The 20,936-nt window shown below is 33.4% G+C and overlaps 13 non-coding genes and 3 pseudogenes across 13 annotated transcripts; all 16 read left to right on the top strand.

Moving 5' to 3' along the window:
• The first annotated feature begins 1,808 nt into the window (after window positions 1-1,808).
• LOC134374379 (small nucleolar RNA SNORD113/SNORD114 family) lies at window positions 1,809-1,884 on the top strand. The gene has a single exon (XR_010023231.1). It is a non-coding gene; the product is annotated as a small nucleolar RNA SNORD113/SNORD114 family (small nucleolar RNA).
• A 2,311-nt stretch (window positions 1,885-4,195) lies between these two features.
• Window positions 4,196-4,269, top strand: LOC134374375 (small nucleolar RNA SNORD113/SNORD114 family). The gene has a single exon (XR_010023227.1). It is a non-coding gene; the product is annotated as a small nucleolar RNA SNORD113/SNORD114 family (small nucleolar RNA).
• A 1,605-nt stretch (window positions 4,270-5,874) lies between these two features.
• On the top strand, window positions 5,875-5,946 carry LOC134374377 (small nucleolar RNA SNORD113/SNORD114 family). The gene has a single exon (XR_010023229.1). It is a non-coding gene; the product is annotated as a small nucleolar RNA SNORD113/SNORD114 family (small nucleolar RNA).
• Window positions 5,947-6,708: 762 nt separating this feature from the next.
• Window positions 6,709-6,780, top strand: LOC134374360 (small nucleolar RNA SNORD113/SNORD114 family). The gene has a single exon (XR_010023215.1). It is a non-coding gene; the product is annotated as a small nucleolar RNA SNORD113/SNORD114 family (small nucleolar RNA).
• An 893-nt stretch (window positions 6,781-7,673) lies between these two features.
• LOC134374378 (small nucleolar RNA SNORD113/SNORD114 family) lies at window positions 7,674-7,748 on the top strand. The gene has a single exon (XR_010023230.1). It is a non-coding gene; the product is annotated as a small nucleolar RNA SNORD113/SNORD114 family (small nucleolar RNA).
• A 3,748-nt stretch (window positions 7,749-11,496) lies between these two features.
• Window positions 11,497-11,571, top strand: LOC134374359 (small nucleolar RNA SNORD113/SNORD114 family). The gene has a single exon (XR_010023214.1). It is a non-coding gene; the product is annotated as a small nucleolar RNA SNORD113/SNORD114 family (small nucleolar RNA).
• A 907-nt stretch (window positions 11,572-12,478) lies between these two features.
• On the top strand, window positions 12,479-12,547 carry LOC134374382 (small nucleolar RNA SNORD113/SNORD114 family; annotated as a pseudogene).
• An 823-nt stretch (window positions 12,548-13,370) lies between these two features.
• LOC134374374 (small nucleolar RNA SNORD113/SNORD114 family) lies at window positions 13,371-13,444 on the top strand. Its single transcript, XR_010023226.1, has one exon. It is a non-coding gene; the product is annotated as a small nucleolar RNA SNORD113/SNORD114 family (small nucleolar RNA).
• An 800-nt stretch (window positions 13,445-14,244) lies between these two features.
• Window positions 14,245-14,316, top strand: LOC134374367 (small nucleolar RNA SNORD113/SNORD114 family). Its single transcript, XR_010023221.1, has one exon. It is a non-coding gene; the product is annotated as a small nucleolar RNA SNORD113/SNORD114 family (small nucleolar RNA).
• Window positions 14,317-15,179: 863 nt separating this feature from the next.
• On the top strand, window positions 15,180-15,251 carry LOC134374371 (small nucleolar RNA SNORD113/SNORD114 family). Its single transcript, XR_010023225.1, has one exon. It is a non-coding gene; the product is annotated as a small nucleolar RNA SNORD113/SNORD114 family (small nucleolar RNA).
• Window positions 15,252-16,153: 902 nt separating this feature from the next.
• Window positions 16,154-16,225, top strand: LOC134374363 (small nucleolar RNA SNORD113/SNORD114 family). Its single transcript, XR_010023218.1, has one exon. It is a non-coding gene; the product is annotated as a small nucleolar RNA SNORD113/SNORD114 family (small nucleolar RNA).
• A 931-nt stretch (window positions 16,226-17,156) lies between these two features.
• On the top strand, window positions 17,157-17,236 carry LOC134374366 (small nucleolar RNA SNORD113/SNORD114 family; annotated as a pseudogene).
• Window positions 17,237-18,103: 867 nt separating this feature from the next.
• Window positions 18,104-18,177, top strand: LOC134374380 (small nucleolar RNA SNORD113/SNORD114 family). Its single transcript, XR_010023232.1, has one exon. It is a non-coding gene; the product is annotated as a small nucleolar RNA SNORD113/SNORD114 family (small nucleolar RNA).
• Window positions 18,178-19,043: 866 nt separating this feature from the next.
• Window positions 19,044-19,118, top strand: LOC134374361 (small nucleolar RNA SNORD113/SNORD114 family). The gene has a single exon (XR_010023216.1). It is a non-coding gene; the product is annotated as a small nucleolar RNA SNORD113/SNORD114 family (small nucleolar RNA).
• A 601-nt stretch (window positions 19,119-19,719) lies between these two features.
• On the top strand, window positions 19,720-19,790 carry LOC134374372 (small nucleolar RNA SNORD113/SNORD114 family; annotated as a pseudogene).
• A 563-nt stretch (window positions 19,791-20,353) lies between these two features.
• On the top strand, window positions 20,354-20,426 carry LOC134374384 (small nucleolar RNA SNORD113/SNORD114 family). Its single transcript, XR_010023235.1, has one exon. It is a non-coding gene; the product is annotated as a small nucleolar RNA SNORD113/SNORD114 family (small nucleolar RNA).
• Window positions 20,427-20,936: the final 510 nt, after the last annotated feature.

Consider the following 20,936-nt stretch of genomic DNA (forward strand, 5'->3'; position numbering starts at 1 on the left):
GCGCTGGCAGCACAGCGACGCTCCTGCCGCGGGTTCGGATCCTATATAGGAATGGCCCATGCACTCACTGGCTGAGTACTGGTCACGAAAAAGACAAAAAAATAAAAAAGAAAAACTCATGGAAAAATTCGTCTTATCATTTAATTATATTTTTCCATGAAGTTTTTGAAGTACCCTTGTACAACCACACCTGCGATTAAGGCAATCTTTTTGTACAATTTTATTTAAGCAAACAGACACTAAATAAACCAGCTTGCTACTCTTGAGGAATGACATGAGGACAAATGTAAATATTATTCAGGGTACCTATCTAGTGTGGTGGACTCACATATAATGAAATATAATTATAAGTGAACAAATTTATAAATTTATATCTCATCCATTTTTTAAAAAGTCAGCCAAAAACACACCAGTGGAAAACATGCAATTGGGTATAAATAAAATGATACATCATATTTTGTGAATATGATTTCCACAAGAAGGCAAAGATTTCTATGCCTTTCCAATGTTGCATAGAAACACTTGGCAAGAAATAATGTTTCAGTTTTTTCTTGGTGGTTGTTTAAACTTTAAAAAATTGTTTTAGAAAAATGAAGAGATGGCCTTATTATTCTATGAGTAATTAAATAAATTGATTAGTGAGTTAATAAATATATTAAGTGGAGTCACGCTTGGACCGTTGGTGAGATTGTACCGTGAATTGCATCTCTCAGGTATCCAATTTTGCACAAATAAAATCCAACAGAAAAGATAATCTTGCTATTACCTATGTGGGTAGAAAGTACAGACAGGTGGTACTAATTATGGTTATTAATTATAGTTACCTAATTATAGTTATAGTTAATAATTATAGTTATTTTTCTTTTTACTGCTGGATTCACAGTGTTCATTATATTATTTCAAAGAAAAAATTACATAAGTTAAATAGAGAGTAGTGGTCTCTCATCCCAAGTGTTTGGAATAGGCCACAAACCAAGGTTCATGATTAATTGATCACTGCACAACTGTGGCTCATTTAAAACAGCTAATTGTAGACTATTTTTTAGAAATTTGCTTTTTATTCCTCAGAATGAACACACCGTACTCGATCTTGTGAAGATCTTGCCTTTTACCTCTATGGATAAGGAGAGAAGAGACTGATGTATGTATGAGTCAAAATTCATGTTCTTGCTTGGGGGGCTTGAGCATGGGAATTCATTGAATTATTTCAGAAGAAGAAATGGCTACCTACACAAACAATTCCAAGGTGGCTATGCAGTGACCAGTGATGGAAATGTGTTATGAATTAAGATTATGATTAATCCAATTCAGCACCACTGAATTCATTAGGACAAAAAGATGAAAACCATTTCTGTCCTTTTCAGAATGTTTTCATATGCCGTTTTATTTTTGTACCACAGTGGATTTAAACACTTCGCCATTGGTAGTGTTATAGACTGTTAACCCATTGAGGGGAGAACATAGGAAAATGGAAAATCTTGCCTTTTCCTTAGCTGTGGTATACGATGGCTGTTTATTGTACCGTCTTTAAAATATGGATGTTAAATGATAGAGGCCCTAGCATGGACCGATGACTAACATGGACTTGATGTGGGGCCGAGAAATGGATTAATTCATGTTTGCAGCACTGAGGATCATTATAGAGAGATGCAGTCCTCTAGCTCTGTGGGATATAAACTTTTGCAGACATAGTCACATCTCCAAGGATCTTTTGTCCCCCCTAATTTGTGGGCAGTGATAGTATTATTAGTGAATCAATGAATAAATCAAGAACAATATAAGTGAATGAAAGCACAGAATACCAAGTATGGATCAATGATGAGTGTGCGTGGGGCATCTGAATCAAATTTTTTGATTAAACCCTGTTGTAACTCTGAGGTCCATTGAACCTTTGGGAAATGTGCTTGTACATGAAGTTAGAAGTAGTCCAGGGATGTGTTCGTGGTGTTTTGTTGGTCATGGTTATAGATTGTGTTGTTCTAAGTAAATCAGTGCATGAATAAAACAAAGTATAAGTGAAGAAAAGAGCTACACCTCATCCAGTTATGACAGGAGCCAATGAATCATGGATTATTTTAACTATTTTAATTATTGAATATTACTAATATTTTGGTACTGAACATTTGAATTCAAATAAAATAGACTAAGGCTGCTTCCCCTTTGAGAACATATGATAGATAAGCTCTCAGTGTAGTTGTTCTGGGTTATTTGTGAGTTGCTCGTTGCATTCCTTATTTCTTAAAGGGACAGAAATTTATATAATTAAGTGATGTAGTGAGTATAATAATATTTAATATACTAAATAATAACTAAATTATATAGTATATAATAATTTAATATACCAAATAATATAATAAATATGTATATCCAATAATAACTGAATACAACAAAATGTTACACTAAAACATTAATATAAAATTATTTTAATAAATGATAATTTAATACAATTAGTTATAAGAATAAAATAATAATGATTAGATAGTTATTCAAACATGGCAAAGGTCTAAGTGTGTACATTGAAAATGTGAATATGATAATTACAAATCCTCTTGTGTTCACTGATTTTTATTTAAATAAAAAGTGGATAGATGTTAGTGTCACATAGGCTTCTTGTCCAGTGTCCTTGGGGTTCATAAATATTGATGCTCTTATTATAAGTGGGTAAAAGAATAATTTCATATCTCAGTCCATAATTTAAAAGGTTGTAAACCATGCTCCAGTGAGAAGAGTATGTGACATGTGAAGCAGCATCATTGATTCTGTCCACCCATCTTTTTTATGGAAGGGTTATACGGACCCCATTCTCTAGACACATCTTGCTATTAACATTTAAATTCAAATAAATTAAAAATAAAAATTCAGTTTCTCAGTTGCACTAGCCACATTCCAAGCCACATGTGGACATGAGGCTACCATATTGGACAGTGCTCATAGAGAACATTTGTATTTACTGAGGAAAGTTCCATCTGTAGCCAGTGCCTATAGAGAAAGTTGCAGGTAATAATACTTAGTTTTAGGTAGCAGGTAGTCTACCGTTTTGTGTTTTCTTTAGACATAAAAGAGCAGATAATTAGATTATCCTCAGAGTTATTAAATAAATATGTATATAAAGGAATTATAATAGAGTGCAGTCCCTTGGCCAGAATTTGTCATAAAAGAGTTATTTAAGTTTATGCCATTTTGCAAAAGTTTTCCCCATTAAAAAATTATATGGCCTTTATGCTATTTGGTTGGGATATCTAGACAGATATTAAGAATTGTTCTTTTGTGTTGCGTGGTAAATTCAAAGATTTTCCTTATATTCTTTTTTTACTAACAATTGAGTAAGTCAGTACATGATATTACTGTTGGATTGATGATGGAAATGTGACCCAAACTGATGTTTCTGATTAATCTAGTAAAGCAAAACTCACTTCCATTTAAAAATATATTAAAAATTTGCTCTTTTTTTTTTTTTTCTTTTAAAAGTCTGCCTGTTCCTCCAGGATGAGCACAGCACATTGGATTCAGTCATTCCCCCATGATGAAGATCTCAGCAGCTACTGCTGTGGGTAAGGAGCTGTGTTAGTAACTGTCAGAGTTTCTGTTCTTGTTTGCATGGTTTGTTCATGTGTGGTCATTGAACTATGAAACAAAAGGCTGTACACACACAAAAACAAAATATAAGAACCAAATATGGATCAATAGAAGGAATGTGTTATGGACTAAGGAGCAAGATAAACCCATTTTAGCGCAAGTGGTATTCGTTTTTTAAAAGGATGGAAGGAATTTAATCAATTTTCAGAACTGTTTGATGTTTCACATTATTTCTGCACCACAGCTGATTTAAGGATTTCTATATTGGTAGAGATCCAGGCTATATACTATTTATGGGAAGCTCTCAGAAGGTTGAGCATATTATCTGTGTTCTAGTTGTGAGATACCATTGTGGATTTTGGTTGTTTATTATACTATCTTTAAAACTGGACAAATTAAATGCACATGGCCCAATCATGGACCATTGACATTGATGGTACTGATATGAAGTAAGGTTTATTGATTATTGCCCACATGTGACACTGAGATCTAGTCTGGAAGATTTGTGGGCGTTGAGCCTAGAGGCGTATTGTAGTCATATCAAGGATATTGTTGTTCAGAGTTTGTGATTCATGGGCAAGTGAAGGTAGAAGTGAATGAAGGAAAAGAGAGCCAAGCCTGGACCAATGATGAGATTGGAGGGTGTCTGAATCAAAATCTTTGATTAAAGCCATCTGGAACTCTGAGGTCCATTTTAAAAAGTGGTCTCCCTTTTTTTTCTCTGTGGAAATGAGCTTGTAGTCGAAGTTCAGAATATTCAGGGATCTTGGTCTTGGGTGTTCACACTTTATGGATATAGACTGAATTTTTATGAGTAAATCAATGGATGAATGAATTAAGAAATTTATAAATGGATAGATATGAAGAGAGCTGGGTATGAACCAATTATAAGAGTATGTAATGAAACGCCTATAGCATTGAGTATACATTGATAAAGGTTGTCGCTCCTTTCTGGAAGGCATATGTAGACAGATGTATGTAAGACTCAATATCATTGTTTTTATTTAGAGGTGGGAAAATTGTTCACAGGTTTACCACTCATTGTGTGTGTGTGTTTGTATATGTGAATGCATGATCTAATATTCAATGAGTCATTCTATAAGTAAATTAATAAAACAATGAATGATTGAATTAATATATAAGTAAGATCAGGCATAGGCCATTGGCAAGCATATGCCATGCATCATGAATTTAAATTCATCTATTTCTGCACAAGTTGAGTTTGTTAAAATAAGGTTATCCAAGCTCTTGCCTTTAGTGATGTATTTACCAGTGTTCATTATATTATTTAAAATTAATAGTTTAATCAACAAATAAAAAGGAGTGTAGTTCTTGGGTCAGTAATGAGAGTGAGATTTGAATGAAGTTTATGATGAATCTAGTACCATACAACTAATGTCTGATAAGTCAGTGTAAGTCTGTGCTGTTCATTCTTTTAAAAGCTGGTATTTGACTCCACAGAATCAAGGTCATGGCTGACTTAATAGGTCTCTGCTGATGAAGATCTTGCCTGTTACCTTTGTGGGTAAGGAACCTAAAGACTAAAGTAAATAATAGTAAAAATATCTTGTCAGTTGGGGCGAATTTTTTATTAGTGTGCATTGAATTATTTAAATTAAGTGCTATATAGACCAGTGATATGAATGTGTTATAAAATAAAGGTTATGGTTAATCCAGTTAAGCACAATTGTGGTTAAAAATAAGATGGAAAACTTTTTTCATTTTCAGAGCTGATTAATAATTCATCTTATTTTTGCACTGCATTTTATTTATCATTCATCCAGTAATAAAATCTAGGACTGTGCTGTCCAATGTGGTTACTCCTATCCCCATGTGGCTATTTATATTTAAAATAAATAAAGGTGGTAAATGAATTTTTAAATTCAGTTTCTCAGTTGCACTAGCCGCATTTCAAGATTGGGTAGCTGCATATGGCTACTGGCCACCTTATTGGAGTACGCAGTTTCGATACGTGAACATTGTCACACCAAGTCCTATTGGACAGCTCTTCACTGAGGGAAGAGCTCATAGGAGAATGGACAATAATTGGAATGGTATAGCTCTGAAGCAAGAATGTTCACATTCATGCGTGCTTCGTTGAGGGCCACTACGAAGAAAGGTGCAGTCCACTGGGAAAATATCTAGTCTAAGGGAAAAGAGCCTATAAACAGATGTGGTTATATTCAAGGATATTGCTCTTGGCTTTTCTTTTTAAAAATTTATGGGTATTGATTTCATCACTACAAGTGAATCAGTGAATGGACCAAAGGTGTAAATGAAGAAAAAGATTGTTTTGCATGGATCGATGATGAGTACCCTGGGGTGTCTGAATCAAGGATTTTGATTAAACCCTGTAACTCTGAGGTCCATTACAAAAAGATTGCTATTCATTATTTCTATAGGAAATGAGCCTTTTCCAGGAGTTAAAAATAATTGGGACTTTGTTTTGGGGCTTCAATCAACAAACTAATAAACAAATAAACCAATAAATAGATAATTCCAATTATGAATATATGTGTTTAGACAAGGAATACTATTAATATAAATGGAAGACAATAGAGTCTTAAGAAATCTATTTATCAGGATGTTACTTCTTTGTTTAAGGATCCTAAAGACATTGAATATAGATAATAGTCAATATTATTCTCAGTCAGTTCAAATTTGAGGATGTTAATTTCATTAAGGGAAAAATATGTAAATATTACCACAGATGAATAAATATCTAAATTACTGAGAAAAATGAAAGGGTAATGCAAGACCTAATTAAGAGAAGTTATCAATTATTTTATCATCTGCTCTGCTCTAAACTCCTCAGAATGAACATCGTCAACCTTAACATAACTATTGTGCTGTGACCAGGGACTCTGTGGTTGCTTCTGCATGTTAGCACGGGGACTCTGGTGAGTGACAGTCAAAATTCTTGTTTTGATTTGTTTAAGGTACTCTCTGTATTATTAAGAAGTGTAAATTATAATCAAATAAGGCCAACCATTATTTATTACTTATTACTTAAGAATAAATTTATTCTTAAGTTTTTTCTATTCATAGAAAGTTATTTTGTTATTATAAATGAATTGATGAATTAATCAATAAGCACATATAGAAATGAATGAGGAAAGAGTGAGTCAGTGTTGGATCAATGATGAACACTGGTGGCGTATGAGTCATGGACGATGACTACTGGTCTGGAAGTCTGAGGTCCAACACGATGAGGAAACTAGTGTAGACCTTTTGATCCTGTGGATACCAATTAGGAATATTCAAGAATGTTATTTTTGCTCTTTTTGCTCATGAATTTTCATTCTATTTTTATAATTGGATCAATGAAAGACTCAAATAAACAAATATATAAGTCAACAAAGAGGATGAGGCATTGTCCAATTGTGAAAATACATGTGGGACATAAAATATATATATTAAAAAAAAACAGTAAAGTTTGTTAAGAAATAAATGGCTCAAGTATGTTACCTCATTGTCTGAGGATGGTAGATACACTAAAAGTAATGGCCTATGTCCTTGTTTAGGCCAGGGCTATGTTCAATATTGTTTGTTTTATTAAGAAAAAATGATCATCACAATTTAATACATGCTTTAAATGATGAGTAAAATGAAAGAAAAAATGCAAGGATAAACGGACAGAGTATTTTAAACTTTTTATCATCTCTTCTGCCTTATGCTTGCAGAATGGATGCTCCCAAGGTGACTCCGGCATTTTTCCGCGGGCACATACTCTACGGTTGCTTCTATGTGTTGGGAGCATAGACACCAACGTGAGTAGAGTCAAAGTTCTCTTCTTGGTTTGGGTGGTTTTTTAAAAGGTATTTACTGTATCATTAAGAACATCAATTTAAGGAAACCCATCATGGCCCAATTATCAACATGGCATTGCCATGAAACATTATATTGATTAATCAATATTTACAAAATGAAGAGTTATCAATGAAAGAGTTATATCAATGTGGCAAATTATCCTGAAGATAATTATAAAGCATATCTTCCTCTTAAATGTTTGTGATTCATAGTTATTTAATTATCATTAGTGAGAGGATGAATTAATAAACCAATGTATAAATTAATGGAGAGGAGGAGGGCCATCTTAGATAAATGATGGCCACTAGTGGCTTAGGAATCACAGATGACGAATACTTCGTGTCTGGAGCTCTGAGGTCCAGCATAAAAGAAATCTAGTCTACTGCTTCTGTTGGCAGTGATCATATAGACAGATTTATGAATATACAAGGATCATGTTCTTGCTTTTCGTGTACATGGATTTTCATTTATATTATTACAAATAGATCAATGAATCAATAAACAAATATAAATAAATAAACACATGACTGATTAAGGCACCCCCAAAATTATAAAAACATGTAGAGAGAGACCAGAGAAGCTATTAACATTCATATAGAAAATGTAAGTCCATCAAGAAATAAATGGTTCAAATGTATTTCCTCTAGCTAAGGATGTAGAGGTGATATAAATAATAACCAATATTCTTGTTCTGAGTATTAATTTTTTTTCTTAAGGGAAATTCAATATATGTTAATGAATAGATTAATAAAAACCTAATTGAATGATTGGGAGGTGGCATGGCAGGGTCAATGAAGAGAAGCTGTCAATCTTGTGATTGTCTCCTTTGCTTTGTACTCCTCAGAAGGGACGCCCTTGAGCAGATTTAAGGATTCTTCCGTGGCCACGAGCTCTGTGGTTGTCTCCTTTGTTGGGGATACAGATTCTCACGTGAGTAATAGTAATAGTTCTTTTAGTCTGAATGTTTTTTTAGAGCCAGGTGTAACCCAATGATAAATATACAATTGTATGAAACATTGTTGGAGGCCAAAGCTGGACCAAGGATGATGAGCTGTCATCACCAATGACGTGTCGTGGGTGATGAATAACACCCGTCTGAAACGCAAAGGTCCCATGCAGAAGAAAATCTAGTCTGCCACCTCTGTTGGAAATGATCCTGCAGACAGATGTTGAGAATGCATAAGGATCATATTCTTGGTCTTTGTGTTCATGGATTTTGATTGTATTTTTATAATTGGACATAATAAAATTATAAAACTTATAAACAAATAAATATGAATAGGTAAAGTATAATCAAATTATGAAAATATGTGGTGAAGCAAGAGAATCTATTCATATATATTAAAAACACTGAACTCGGTTAAGAAAGAAATGGTTCAAAGAGGTTACTTCTTTGGCTATTGACTGAAAGTAGTAATCGTTACTATTATTGTAAATAGATCAATGAAAGACTCAGTAAAGAAATAAATGAACAAATATGTGAAGTCTCGTCCAATTATAAAAATTAATAAGTACCTAAATGAATGAGTACATGAAATGAAGAATGCGAAGGCTGTGAAGATAACGTATTAGCTTTTCTTCCTCCTTTTTGCTGCGAACTGCTCAGAAGGGATACACGTGGGTGACTACGGGTGCCTCTCTGTTTGGCGTATTGAAACCCATGTGAGTAATAGTCTCATGTTGTTTGAATGTGATGTTTTTGAAGGATATTCACTCTCCATTTAAAAAGAGTGAAATATAGTCATTGAAAGCCATTCATGACACAATAATACATATAGAATTCATATCAAGCTATATCGATTTATATCAATGAAAGAATCGATAAACAAATGTATGTAAATAAATGTGAATAAGTGAAGTGGGATTGTACGGTCATGAAAATCATATGATGAGATTAAAAGAAACTATTAATCTATGTTAAAGACAGCAAAGTCTATTAAGAAATAAATGATTAGAGGATGTTATCCTTTCGCTAAGGAAGGTATAGATGGTATATGTGTGTAGTGATGTTCTTGTTCTGTGTCAGTGGCAAGGTTGATGTTGTTGGTTTTCTAAAAAGAAACATTAATAAATATTTATCAAAAATAATAAATATCTAATGGCAGACTAGAACTCTGATGTCCAGCACAGTAAGAAAGCTAGTCTATTTACTCTCTTGGAAATGAATGTATGGTCAGATATTAGGAATATACAAAGATCTTGTTCTTTTATTTTGGATTCATGAATTTGATAGTAGTATTATAAATAGATCAGTGATGGAACTGTTAAATATATAAATCAATAAGTATGACATTATATTATAGAGAGTGAAGCATTTTTCAATTATCAGTATATGTGCTCAGGCCAGAAATATTATTAATATATAAGTTGAGAACACTGATTTCCATTAAGAGATAAATGAATGAAAGTGTGTTACCTCGTTGTTTAAGGAACACATGGATAGTGATAAATAAAAGTCAGCTTTATTAGGGTGAGTCAGCCCAAGTCGACACTGTATGTCTTGCCCAGAAAGTATATATGATGTAAAAAAAAAAAAATGAATACCTAAATGACTGAGTAAAATAAATGTGGAAAGCAAGATTCAGTAGAGATAAGTTCCTAATTTTTTTCTTATCAACTGTTCTGTGCTCCCCAGAATGGATGCACTGGAGCTGATTTAATGATTCTTCCCTAGCCACAAGATAGATGCATGGTTGCCTCTATATGTTTAGTGTATAGAAACCAATGTGAGTTTTCTTTATTTGAAAAGTAGGAAATATAATCAAAGAAAGCCAACTGTGGCCTATTGATAGGGAATTGATGTGTTGCATTATATTGATTAATCCACATATGAAATCTTGAGGGTGAGTAATGTGCAATCAAAATCTCATGTTGTACTCCTTAAATATGTGCAATTTTTATTTAAAATAATTTTAAAATGAAAAATTAATGTACAACTATAAATAAGTAAAGATGAAGAGGTTGAAGCATTGTCCATTTGTGAAAAAATGAGACAAGATAAATACTAATATATAGTGAAAACACTACATCAATTTAGAAATAAATGGTTCAGAGGTATTACCTCTAGCAAGTGATGATACAGTTACTATAAATAAGGGCCAGTATTCTTGTTCTGTATTAGAGGCATTTGATGAAGTTTGTTTTTCTTAAGAGAGCATGAAATTTCTTTGTTCTTAGGATGGACACCCTCATGCTGAGGTCCTTGCTGACCGATCTCTATGGCTGACTCCTTGTGGAGGAGCAAGAAGACCAGTGTGAGTGACAGCCAGGGTTCTCCTCTTGGTTTGTCTAATTTGTTTAGGGTCATCTAAAAAAGTAGAACTCATGCAAGTAGAGAGTGCAAAGGGTACAAAATTTCATTTAGACAGGAGAAATAAGTTTAGAGATCTGTTGTACCGCACAGTAGCTATGGTTAATAATGATGTATTTTATATTTTAAAATTGCTAAAAGCATAGATTTTTAAATGTTCTCACTACAGAAAATGATAAGGATTTGAAGGGATGGATACGTTCAATTAGCTTTATTTAATCATTTCACAGTGTAAACATGTATCAAAACACCACATTGTATCCCATAAGTATACATATAATTGTTATTTGTTAATTAACAGTAAAAAGATATTTTCTTTGCTCTGCTGTATACTTCTCAGAATGGACACTGCTGAGCTGGTTGAAGTGTTCTGCCATGTTCAACGAGCTCCATGGCGGCCTGTGTATGCACGAGCATTAAGTCCACTGTGAGTAATAGTCTAAGTTCTTGTTCTGCTTTGGGTCATTTGTTTGAGGGTAATCATGGTATTGTTAAAAAGTATTGAATATAAGAAAAAGTCTACTAAAACTCTAAAAAAAAAAGTATTGAATATAATATAAAAGCCGACCATGGCACAATTTTTAACTATGATGTTATGTTGATTAATTGATAATATGCAACATTGCGGTCAATTAATAAAAGACATATATTCTGTGTGAGAAATGATCCTATATCGACGTTAGCGATTTTTGAGGCTCTTATTTTTGGGCTTTGTGAATGATATGCTTATTTTATTATTAATGAATTAATGATTTGTTCAAACAAATGTAGAAACAAATGAAGAAAAAGAGACCCAAATATGGACCAATGATGATCACTGGTGGCATTTGAGTCGTGGACGATGAATACTGTGTGTCTGAAACTCTGAGGTCCAGCACAAAACACAATTAGTCAATGCTTTCTGTTGGAATAATCCTATCAGATATCAAATATACAAAGATATTCTTGCTTTGGATTCATGGGTTTATGTTTATCATTATTGGATTGAGGGTAGCCCAATTAAACAAGTATAAGTAAAAGAGGAAGTTGAATTGTTGTCCCTCTATAAATATGCATATGTGTGTTAATGCAAAAAATATTATTCCTGATAATTTTGAGCATTGATGCCCCTTAAGAAATAAGTGGATCATGGGTACCACCTTGTTACTCAAGGTTCACATGGACTCTATGAAGCGGGAGTCAGTTTTATCTTCTGGGTGGATCTCAAGTTTGAGGTTGTTCCTTTTATTACAATAAAAAAAAAATCCCCATTATGAAAAAATAATCAATAAATAACTGAATAAAGAAAATGTGGGAAGGAAGGATCAGTGGAGATAAGGTCTTAAATTTTTATCATCTGTTTTGCTTTATGTCCTGCAGAATGGATGCTCTTGTGTGCACTTAAGCATTCCCGGTCACAAGTTCTGTGGTTGCCTTTCTTTGTTAGGAGCCTGGAGAACAAGGTGAGTAATAAAGTTCATGTCTTTATTTGAAAGGTTTTCCTTTTTTTGAAGGGTGTTCGTTATATCATTAATGTGTGAAGTACTATCCAAAAGGCCAACTGTGGCCAATGACATATGTGATATTGGTATGAAGCAGGAAGCATTACACACTTATGACGCATTCAGAATAATTCATGAAAGATCAAACTGACAAATGACTATATAGACAGATGTAGAATATTCAATGCTCTTATTTCTTTGATTTTTGTGAGTCATAGGAGCTATACAATTAATATTAGGGAACTTATGAGTTAATGAATAAACAAATGTGGATCAGCATTAAGTACAAGAGTCCCAAGCCTGGACAAATGATAAGTGGTGACATATGAGTCATATCTGATGAATACATGTCTGGAATTCTGAGGTTTCATAAGGAAGGAAATATAGTGTATCGCTCTGTTTGAAGTGATCTGATACGTTCTGGGAATGCAGAAAGACTGAGATAATCCAGTCCAATCCCTTTGTTTGAAAGGATCTTATAGACAGATGCCAGGGAAATATAAGAATCTTGTTTTTTTAAATTTTTGTTTAAGAATTTTAAAAATTAAGGTTGCAGTGGCAGAATAAATCCACATGTATATTGAGTGAAGTTGCAGAGGGTGAAGCATTGTTCATTGTTGAAACTTATGGTAAGGAAAAATAATACTAATATAAATTGAAATGGATAGATAATCAATGATTGAGCAAATGAAAACTGAACTACAGGGATCAATGGAGAGAGTGTCTCAATCTTGTTTTCATCTGCTCTGCTTTGGACTTCTCAGGATTGATAAACCTGAACTGATGTAAGCGTCCACGAGCTCAGCAGTTGCCCCTGTGCGTGGAAGCACGGAGATGGACGTGAGGACTAGTCAGTGTTCTTGTTCGGGTTTGAGTGTGTCACTGTATTATTATAAAGATTAGGGTGTAATCAGTTAAGGCCAAGCATGACCTAACCTTAAAAATGGAATTGGTATGACGCATTATGTTGATTAACTTGTACAGTGTATGAAACACTGAGATCACTTAATAAAAGAGATTGAGTGTCTGTGGGAAATAATTTTATAGATAGTTGTTAAGAGATATTCAAGAATATTTTTTTTGCATTTTTGTGACTCTTTGGTATTTATTTATTTATTTGTTTATTATTAGTTAATTGATGAGCTAATCAATCAACAAATGCAAACTTGAATGAAGAAAAAGAGAGCCAAATCTGGACCAACGCTGAAGGCTGGTGATGTATAAGTTATGAATGATGAATATTTGTGTCTGGAACTCTGAGGTCTATCATGAAAAGAAAGCTCGTTTATTCTCTCTGTTGGAATTGATCTTACAATATCAAAGATCTTAATGTGTTTCATGGCTATTGATTGCATTTATTAATGCATATATCTAAACACGTGTGAATAAATAAAGAGAAATTGAACCAAGCATAGACTAACTGTAATCTATAATTTTATCCCGGTGTAGAAAAACATTCTTGGATTTTACTAGTGTTATTAAGATCAAAGAGGCACGTATTAAAAAATAGCATTTCTGTTCTAGATTTCTGGGAATGTAAAAATAAATAAGTGAGTAAATAAAACTTGGGAAGGTGGGGTAAATGTAGATAAGGTCTTAATTTTTTTTTAATCGAACGCTCTTCTTTGTAATTCTAGTATAGATGCACTTAAGATGATTCACGCGCTCTTCCACTGTCACAAGCTCTGTGGTTGCCTCTGTGCCTTGGGAGTATGGAGACCGATGTGAGTAGTAACGAAAGTTCTTGTCTTGGTTTGGGGGGTTTGTTTAAGGTTATCCACTTTATTATTAAAAAGTATGAGATATATAATCAAAGAAGACCAACTTTAATGATAACGCGATAATGTGAAATTGATGTAAATAAAGTATTATGTAGATCAGTGGATATGAAAAATTGAAGATAATTCATTGAGGAGATACATTGATGTGAGATGATTCTGTCTTCAGAACAGGAATATCAAGGCTATTCTTGAATTTCTGTGCATAGTAGAATTTAAATTTATGAGTGAATTAATGAATTGATCAGTAGACAATGTAGAAATCAATGGAGAAAAAGAGGACCAATCCTGGATCGATGATGAGATCTGGTGGCGTATGAGTCATGGACGATGAATACGTGGCTTGAATTCTGAGGTCCGTCACAGAAGAAATGAGGCCCATTCCCTCTGTTTCAAATGATGATATAGACAGATTTCAGAATTATAGAATGTATTTGTTTTTCCTTGTAGTTATAAATTTTTTTTCTATTTTTACAATTGGATCAATGTGAGAATGAATGAACAAATAAATAAATAAAGATATAATGGGTGAAGCATTGTCCAATTATAAAAATATGTGCTGAGGGAAAGAACCCTTGGTAATATATATTGAAAACTGTGAAGTTCACTATCACCTCTTTGAGTAAGGATGTCTTAGACAGTATAATTTATAGACAATGTTCTGGGTCAGTGGCAAACTCACAACTTTATTTTCTTAAGAAAAAATGAAATGAATATATTCCAGATAATTGCCTTAAATGACTGACTTACTAATGATAGATGAAAAAAATGGTCAATTTTGTTTCTGTCTTCTGCTCTGTACTCCTCAGAATGGACGCACTTGTGCTGATTTAAGGATCCTTCTACAGTCACGTGCTCTGTTTACATCAGGCTTAGGGAGATGTACCCAATGTGAGTAACAGTCAAAGTTCTTGGGTGGTTTGTTTAATAAGAATATTTAATATATTAATAAAAATGTGTAATATAATCAAAGATGACCAACTGCATCCCGGTGATAGATATGGGAGCGTTATGAAGTATTTTCTTTGTAATGCATATGTGGAAAATGGAGGATAATTAATAAAACAGATATATCAATGTTAGAATGATTCTGAATACATAGTAGGAATATGAACACTGCTCTTCAGATTTATTGAATCATAGGGACTTAAAAGTTTAATTAGGGAATAAATGAATTGATTAATTGATAAGGTAAAAACTATTGGAGAAAAAGAGGACCAATCCCGGATCGATGATGACTGCTGGTGGCGTATGAGTCACGGACGATGAATACGTGGCTTGAACTCTGAGGTCCGTCCCCAGACAGATGTGATCCATTCCCTCTGTTTCAAATGATTCTTATAGATGGATGTCAGGAATATGGAATGTATTTGCTTTTGGTCTTTGTGTTTGACTACTTTCACTCTATTTTTATAATTGGTCAATGTGAGAATTAATAAATTAATATATATAAATACATAAAGACGGATGAGATTAAGTATTTTCTAATTATAAAAGTATGTGGTGAGGCAAGAAATGCTATTAATATATATTGAGACAGCGAAGTCCAAAGAGAAATTAATGATATGTGTCTGTCACCTCTTTGACTAATTATGATACAATGTTCAAATTCTTGATCTGTTGCAAGATCAAAAGTATTCATTTTCTTAACAGAGAGTGAAATAGATATAGTCGCTGCAATGACTGCGTAAATACCTAATTAAATGAAGGTGAAAAGCAGGAATCAATAGTGAGAATGTGCCAATTTTGTTATCATTTCCTCTGCTCTGTACTCCTCAGAATGTATGCACTTGTGCTGATTTAAGGATTCTTCTATGGTCGCATGCTGTTTGCAACAGACTTAGGAACATATGAGACCTGTGTGAGTAACAGTCAACGGTTTTGTCTTGGTATGGGTGGTTTGCTTTAGAGTATTCAATGCTTTATTTAAAAGTGTGTAATATAATCAAAGATAGCCAACTGTATTCCAGTGATAGATATGGAAGCAATATGAAGTATTCTGTTGATAATGCATGGAAAATCTGAGGATAATTAATGAAACAGATAGATCGATGTTAGAATGATTCTACGTACAAATTAGGACTATGAAGGCTATTCTTGGGGTTTTGTGAACCATAGGGCTTAAAATCATTATTAATGAATTAATGAATCAATCAACAGGCAAGGTAGAAGTGAATGGACAAAAAGATGATCACTTCTGGATCGATGATGACATCTGGTAGCATATGAGTCACATACGATGAATACGTGTCTGGAACTCTCAGGTCCATCGCTAAAGAAATCTGCCTCATTCCTTTTTTTTCAATGATCCTGTAGAAAGATGTCAGGGATATGCAATGTATTTGTTTTTGGGTTTTGTATTCATTCATTTTCATCCTCTATAATTGGATCAGTGAAATAATTTATACGTACACATATATACTCTATATAAGTAAATAAATTAATTAATTAAAAAATATGAAGTTGCTGAAGCATTGTCCATTTATAAAATAAGTTGTGAGGCCACATATACTGTTATTACGTATTGAAAATATTGGAATCCCATAAGAAATAAGTGTTATATCACTGTAACCTTTTCGGCTAAGGATAATGTAGACAGTATAATAGATTCTATTCAACATCTGTATCAAGGAAAGTTGCAAGTTGTTCATTTTCTTAAGATGAAATAAAATAAATATTTTCCAAATAATGATTTCCTAAATGATCGACTAAAGGAAAGATGATAAGCAACGATCAAGGAGATCGAGATCAAAAATCAATTTTTTAATGATCTCTGCTCTGTAATCCTCAGAATGAACACTTCCGAGCTGATTTCTGTGCCGTTCCATGGTCACGAGCTCTCCAGTTGCATGTGTGTGTGAGGATCATGAAGACCAAGGTGAGTATTAGTCAACACTCTTGTTTTGAGTGCTTTTTAAAAGGTATTTGTTATATTATTAAAAAGTATTAAACATAATCAAGGCAAATCACAATAGTGTTAAATATCATATTGACCTGAAGCATTAGATCGATTACTCCATGTATAAAACTGAGCTCAGTTAATGAAAAGAACTTGATCTCTGTGGAAATGATTGTATAGACGAATGTTAGGGATATTCAAGAATCTTATTTTTCTTTTTTTCAGAAATGTATGTATATTTCTTAATTAATGAATAAATCAATAAAGAAATGTAGGTGGCAGTAGAAACAGAAGGCCCGTCCTGGACCAGTGGTGACCACTGGTGGCGAATGGTATGGGTCACGCATGATGAATACCACGTGTCTGGAACTCTGAGGTCCAACACACACGAAATCTAGTCCGTTCCTCCTTCCTAAAGGGATCCTATGCACAGATGCCAGGATATACAAGCATCTTGTTTTTAATATTTGTGTTCATAAATTTAAAAAATATTGTGAAAGAATCAAGGGCAGAATGAATGAAGAAATGTGTAAATGAATAGAGATAAAGAGAATGAATCAGTGTTTATTGCTAAAATATGTAGAAAGAAAAATAGATATTAATATAAATTGGAATGGACAATATATGGGTGAAGTGCACTATGTCTAGGATTAAGCATGACAAGACAGTGATAGGTAACAGTTATTACCCTCAGTCAGCTGGAAGTTTAAAGTTTACTATTAAGAGAAAAGGAAATATTACCATTATTAAAATAAAAATGATGATGCAAGTGAATGGGGGAATATATGGGTCAGTGAAGAGGATGTATCAGTTTTTGTCACCTCTGCTTTGTATTCTTTAGGATGGATGCACCAAATTGATTTAAGAATTTGCTACCCTCGAGACTCGTGTTGCTTTTGTGTTTGGAGAAAGACCAATGTGAGTAATAGCCAAAATTCTCGTCTTTTGTGTACTTGATTAAAGGCATTCACAGTATTATTAAAAATTTTAATCAGAAGTTAACCATGATCCCATGATAAATAGGATATAGAACATTATATTTATTAACTGACCACATGCCACATAAATGTGGATTCATAAAGGAGACACTTTCTAATGTGGAAAAGGATTCTATAGACAGATGTTAGGAATGTCAAGCATCATGTTCTTAGGTTTATGTGAATTGATTATGTTTTTATTTTATTATAAATGAATTATGATTTATTCTAAACAAATGTAGAAATGAATGAAAATTAGCAGGACATAAACATGGACTGATGATGATGGCTAGTGTCATATGGGCCATATATGATGAATAAAACATGTCGTGACTTTGATGTCCAACACTAAAGGAATATAGTTCATTTTCTTGGTAGAAAGCATCCTGTAGACACATGTTAGAAATATACTGGAATCTTGGTTTTGGCCTTTGTGTTCATATATTTTTATTCTATTATTTTAACTGGATCAATGAAGGAATCATTAAACAAATAAGTAATTGAAGTTTTGTTTGATTATAAAAATTTGTGGTGAGTCAAGAATCAGGATTAATATGTAACAAGAACACTGAAGTCCAATTTGAGGTAAATGTTACATGAATGTTCCTTCTTTAGCTAAGGATGATATAGACAGTATAAGTTACAGACAATGTTCATGCTCTGGGTATGAATCTGTTCATCTTCTTAAGAGAAGAAAATATTCTGAATTAATTATTCCCTAAATAACTGACCAAATAAAGGTGAAAAGCAAGGATCCATGGAGAGATTGGCTCAGTTTTTTTTTTTTTCCTGTGATCTTCTGCTGTGGTCTGCACGCCTCATAATGGACCCGTCTGGTTTAAGAACTCTGCATGGTCGTGAGCTCTGCAAGTTGCGTCTCTCTCAAAGTGAGTAATGAAACTCTCATCGTGGTTTGGGTGGTTTGTTTAAGGGCGCTCACTATATTATTAGAAAGGGTGAAATGTAGCTACATAAGGCCAACTGTAACCGCTGCAAATTTGGGGCTACTATGAATCATTATATTGATTAATACATATGTGATGCTAATGAAAGATATATATGGATGTGAGAATAATTCTGGATACGTATCACAGATAGCTGTGCTATTGTTGCATGTTTGTGAATCATAGACTTTAACAAATACTATTAGTGAATTAATGAATTAATCAATAAACAATGTAGCAATGTTCATAAGAGAAAGTGGGTCTTTCCTGGACCAGTGATGACAACTGCCGGCGTATGAGTTTTAGATGATGAATAATACATGTCTGGAACTCTGAGGTCTGACACAGAAGACGTATGTATAGGCAAGGAACAACGGAAACCTGGCTCGTGTTTTAATCTTCTGCTCTGCTCTGTACGCCACAGAATGGAAGCTCTCAAGATGACTCCGGCCTTTCTCTATGGTCTCCAGCCTGCTGGTTGCATCTTCGTTAGAGTCTGGAGGCCAGTGTGAGTAATAGTCAAAGTTCTTATCTCATTCAAGGTGAGTTAAGTGTTCTTCCACCGTCACAAGCTCTGTGGTTGTCTCTATATATTAAGAGCACAGAGATTAGAGTGAGTAATCATTAAAGTTCTTTTTCTGGTTTCAGCATTTGTTTTTAAGATTTTTTGCCGCATTGTTACAAAGTGCCAAATATAATTAAAGAACACACTGTATCCCAGTGATAAAGGAAATGTATGAAACATTATATCAATTAATGCATGTATGAATAACAGGATAATAAGTGAAAGTGATATATTGATGTGAGAATAATTTTATATATAGATTAGGATATAAAGGCTCTTCTTGAGTTTTTGTGAATGAAAAATTTTAAAATTATTATTTTGTGTTTTAATGGATTGATCAATAAACAAGTGTAGGTGACAATATACAGAGTGCCAGTCCTAGATCAGTGATGACACGGGTGGCTTATGAGTCATATACAATGAATACGTGTCTGGAACTCTGAGATTCGTTGTGAAAGAAATGTAATTTATTTCCTCTGATTGAAGTGATTCTATCAACGAATGTCAGGAATAACAAGGATCTTGGTTTTGATGTCTGTACTCATGCATTTTCATTCTATGCAGAGAATGTCAATGTTTTAAAAATCATTTTCTCTGATTTGTATTCTTCAGAATGGACCCACTTGAGCTGATTTGCAAATTCTTCCTTTGTTGCAAGCTCTTTCGTTGCACCTGTGCGTTAGGAGCCTGGAGAACAAGGTGAGTAATAGCCAAAGTTATTGTTGTGTTGTTTGTTTAAGGGTATTCATTGTTTTGTTAAAAAGTGTAAAATATAATCAAAGATGGTGAACTGCAGCCTAGTGACAAACACAGGATTCATTAGAAGTGCTATATTGATTAGTGTATATATAAAATTATTAAGGGTAATTAATCAAAGAGATATGTTGAAGTGAGAATGGTTCTAGACACATGTTAGGAATATCAAGCCTCTTGGATCCTTATGAATCATAGAGTCTGAAAATTATAATCATTGAATTAATGAATTAATCAATAAATAATCTGGAAATGAACAAATGACCGGCGATGATAACTGCCAGTGTAGGAGTCACAGATGATGAATAATAGGTCTGGAACTCTGAGTTCCAACACAAAAGGAATCTGGTCTTTCTTTTCATATTCTTTCATTCTATTATCATAATTGAGTCAATGAAAGAATTAATGAACAAACATATAAGTAAATCAGGATAAGATGGGTGAAGTGATTTTGATTTATTATAAGAAAATAGTTATTTAAAAATATTTCTGTAAAGAAAATATTGCCATAAATTTATAAATACCTGAATGACTGTAAATGGATGGAAGAATATATGAATCAATGGAGAGAATGTCTCGGTTTGTTTTATCATCTGCTCTGCTCTGTCCTCAGAGTGCACATGGTCGTGCTGGTTTAAGGATTCCTCCAAGGTCTTCCCTAGAGACCAACGTGAGTAGCAGTCAAAGATCTTGTTTTGCTTTGAGTTATTCCAAGAAGGCCATCTATGCTGATGTTTATTATCAGATGATTTGAAATATTATGTTGATTAATCATGTAGGAATCAATATCCCATGACTGAAACACTGAGTTCAGTTAATGAAAGGGATTTAGACTCTATGGAA

The sequence above is a fragment of the Cynocephalus volans genome, chromosome 3, assembly GCF_027409185.1.
Source record: "Cynocephalus volans isolate mCynVol1 chromosome 3, mCynVol1.pri, whole genome shotgun sequence".
Taxonomy (NCBI): domain Eukaryota; kingdom Metazoa; phylum Chordata; class Mammalia; order Dermoptera; family Cynocephalidae; genus Cynocephalus; species Cynocephalus volans.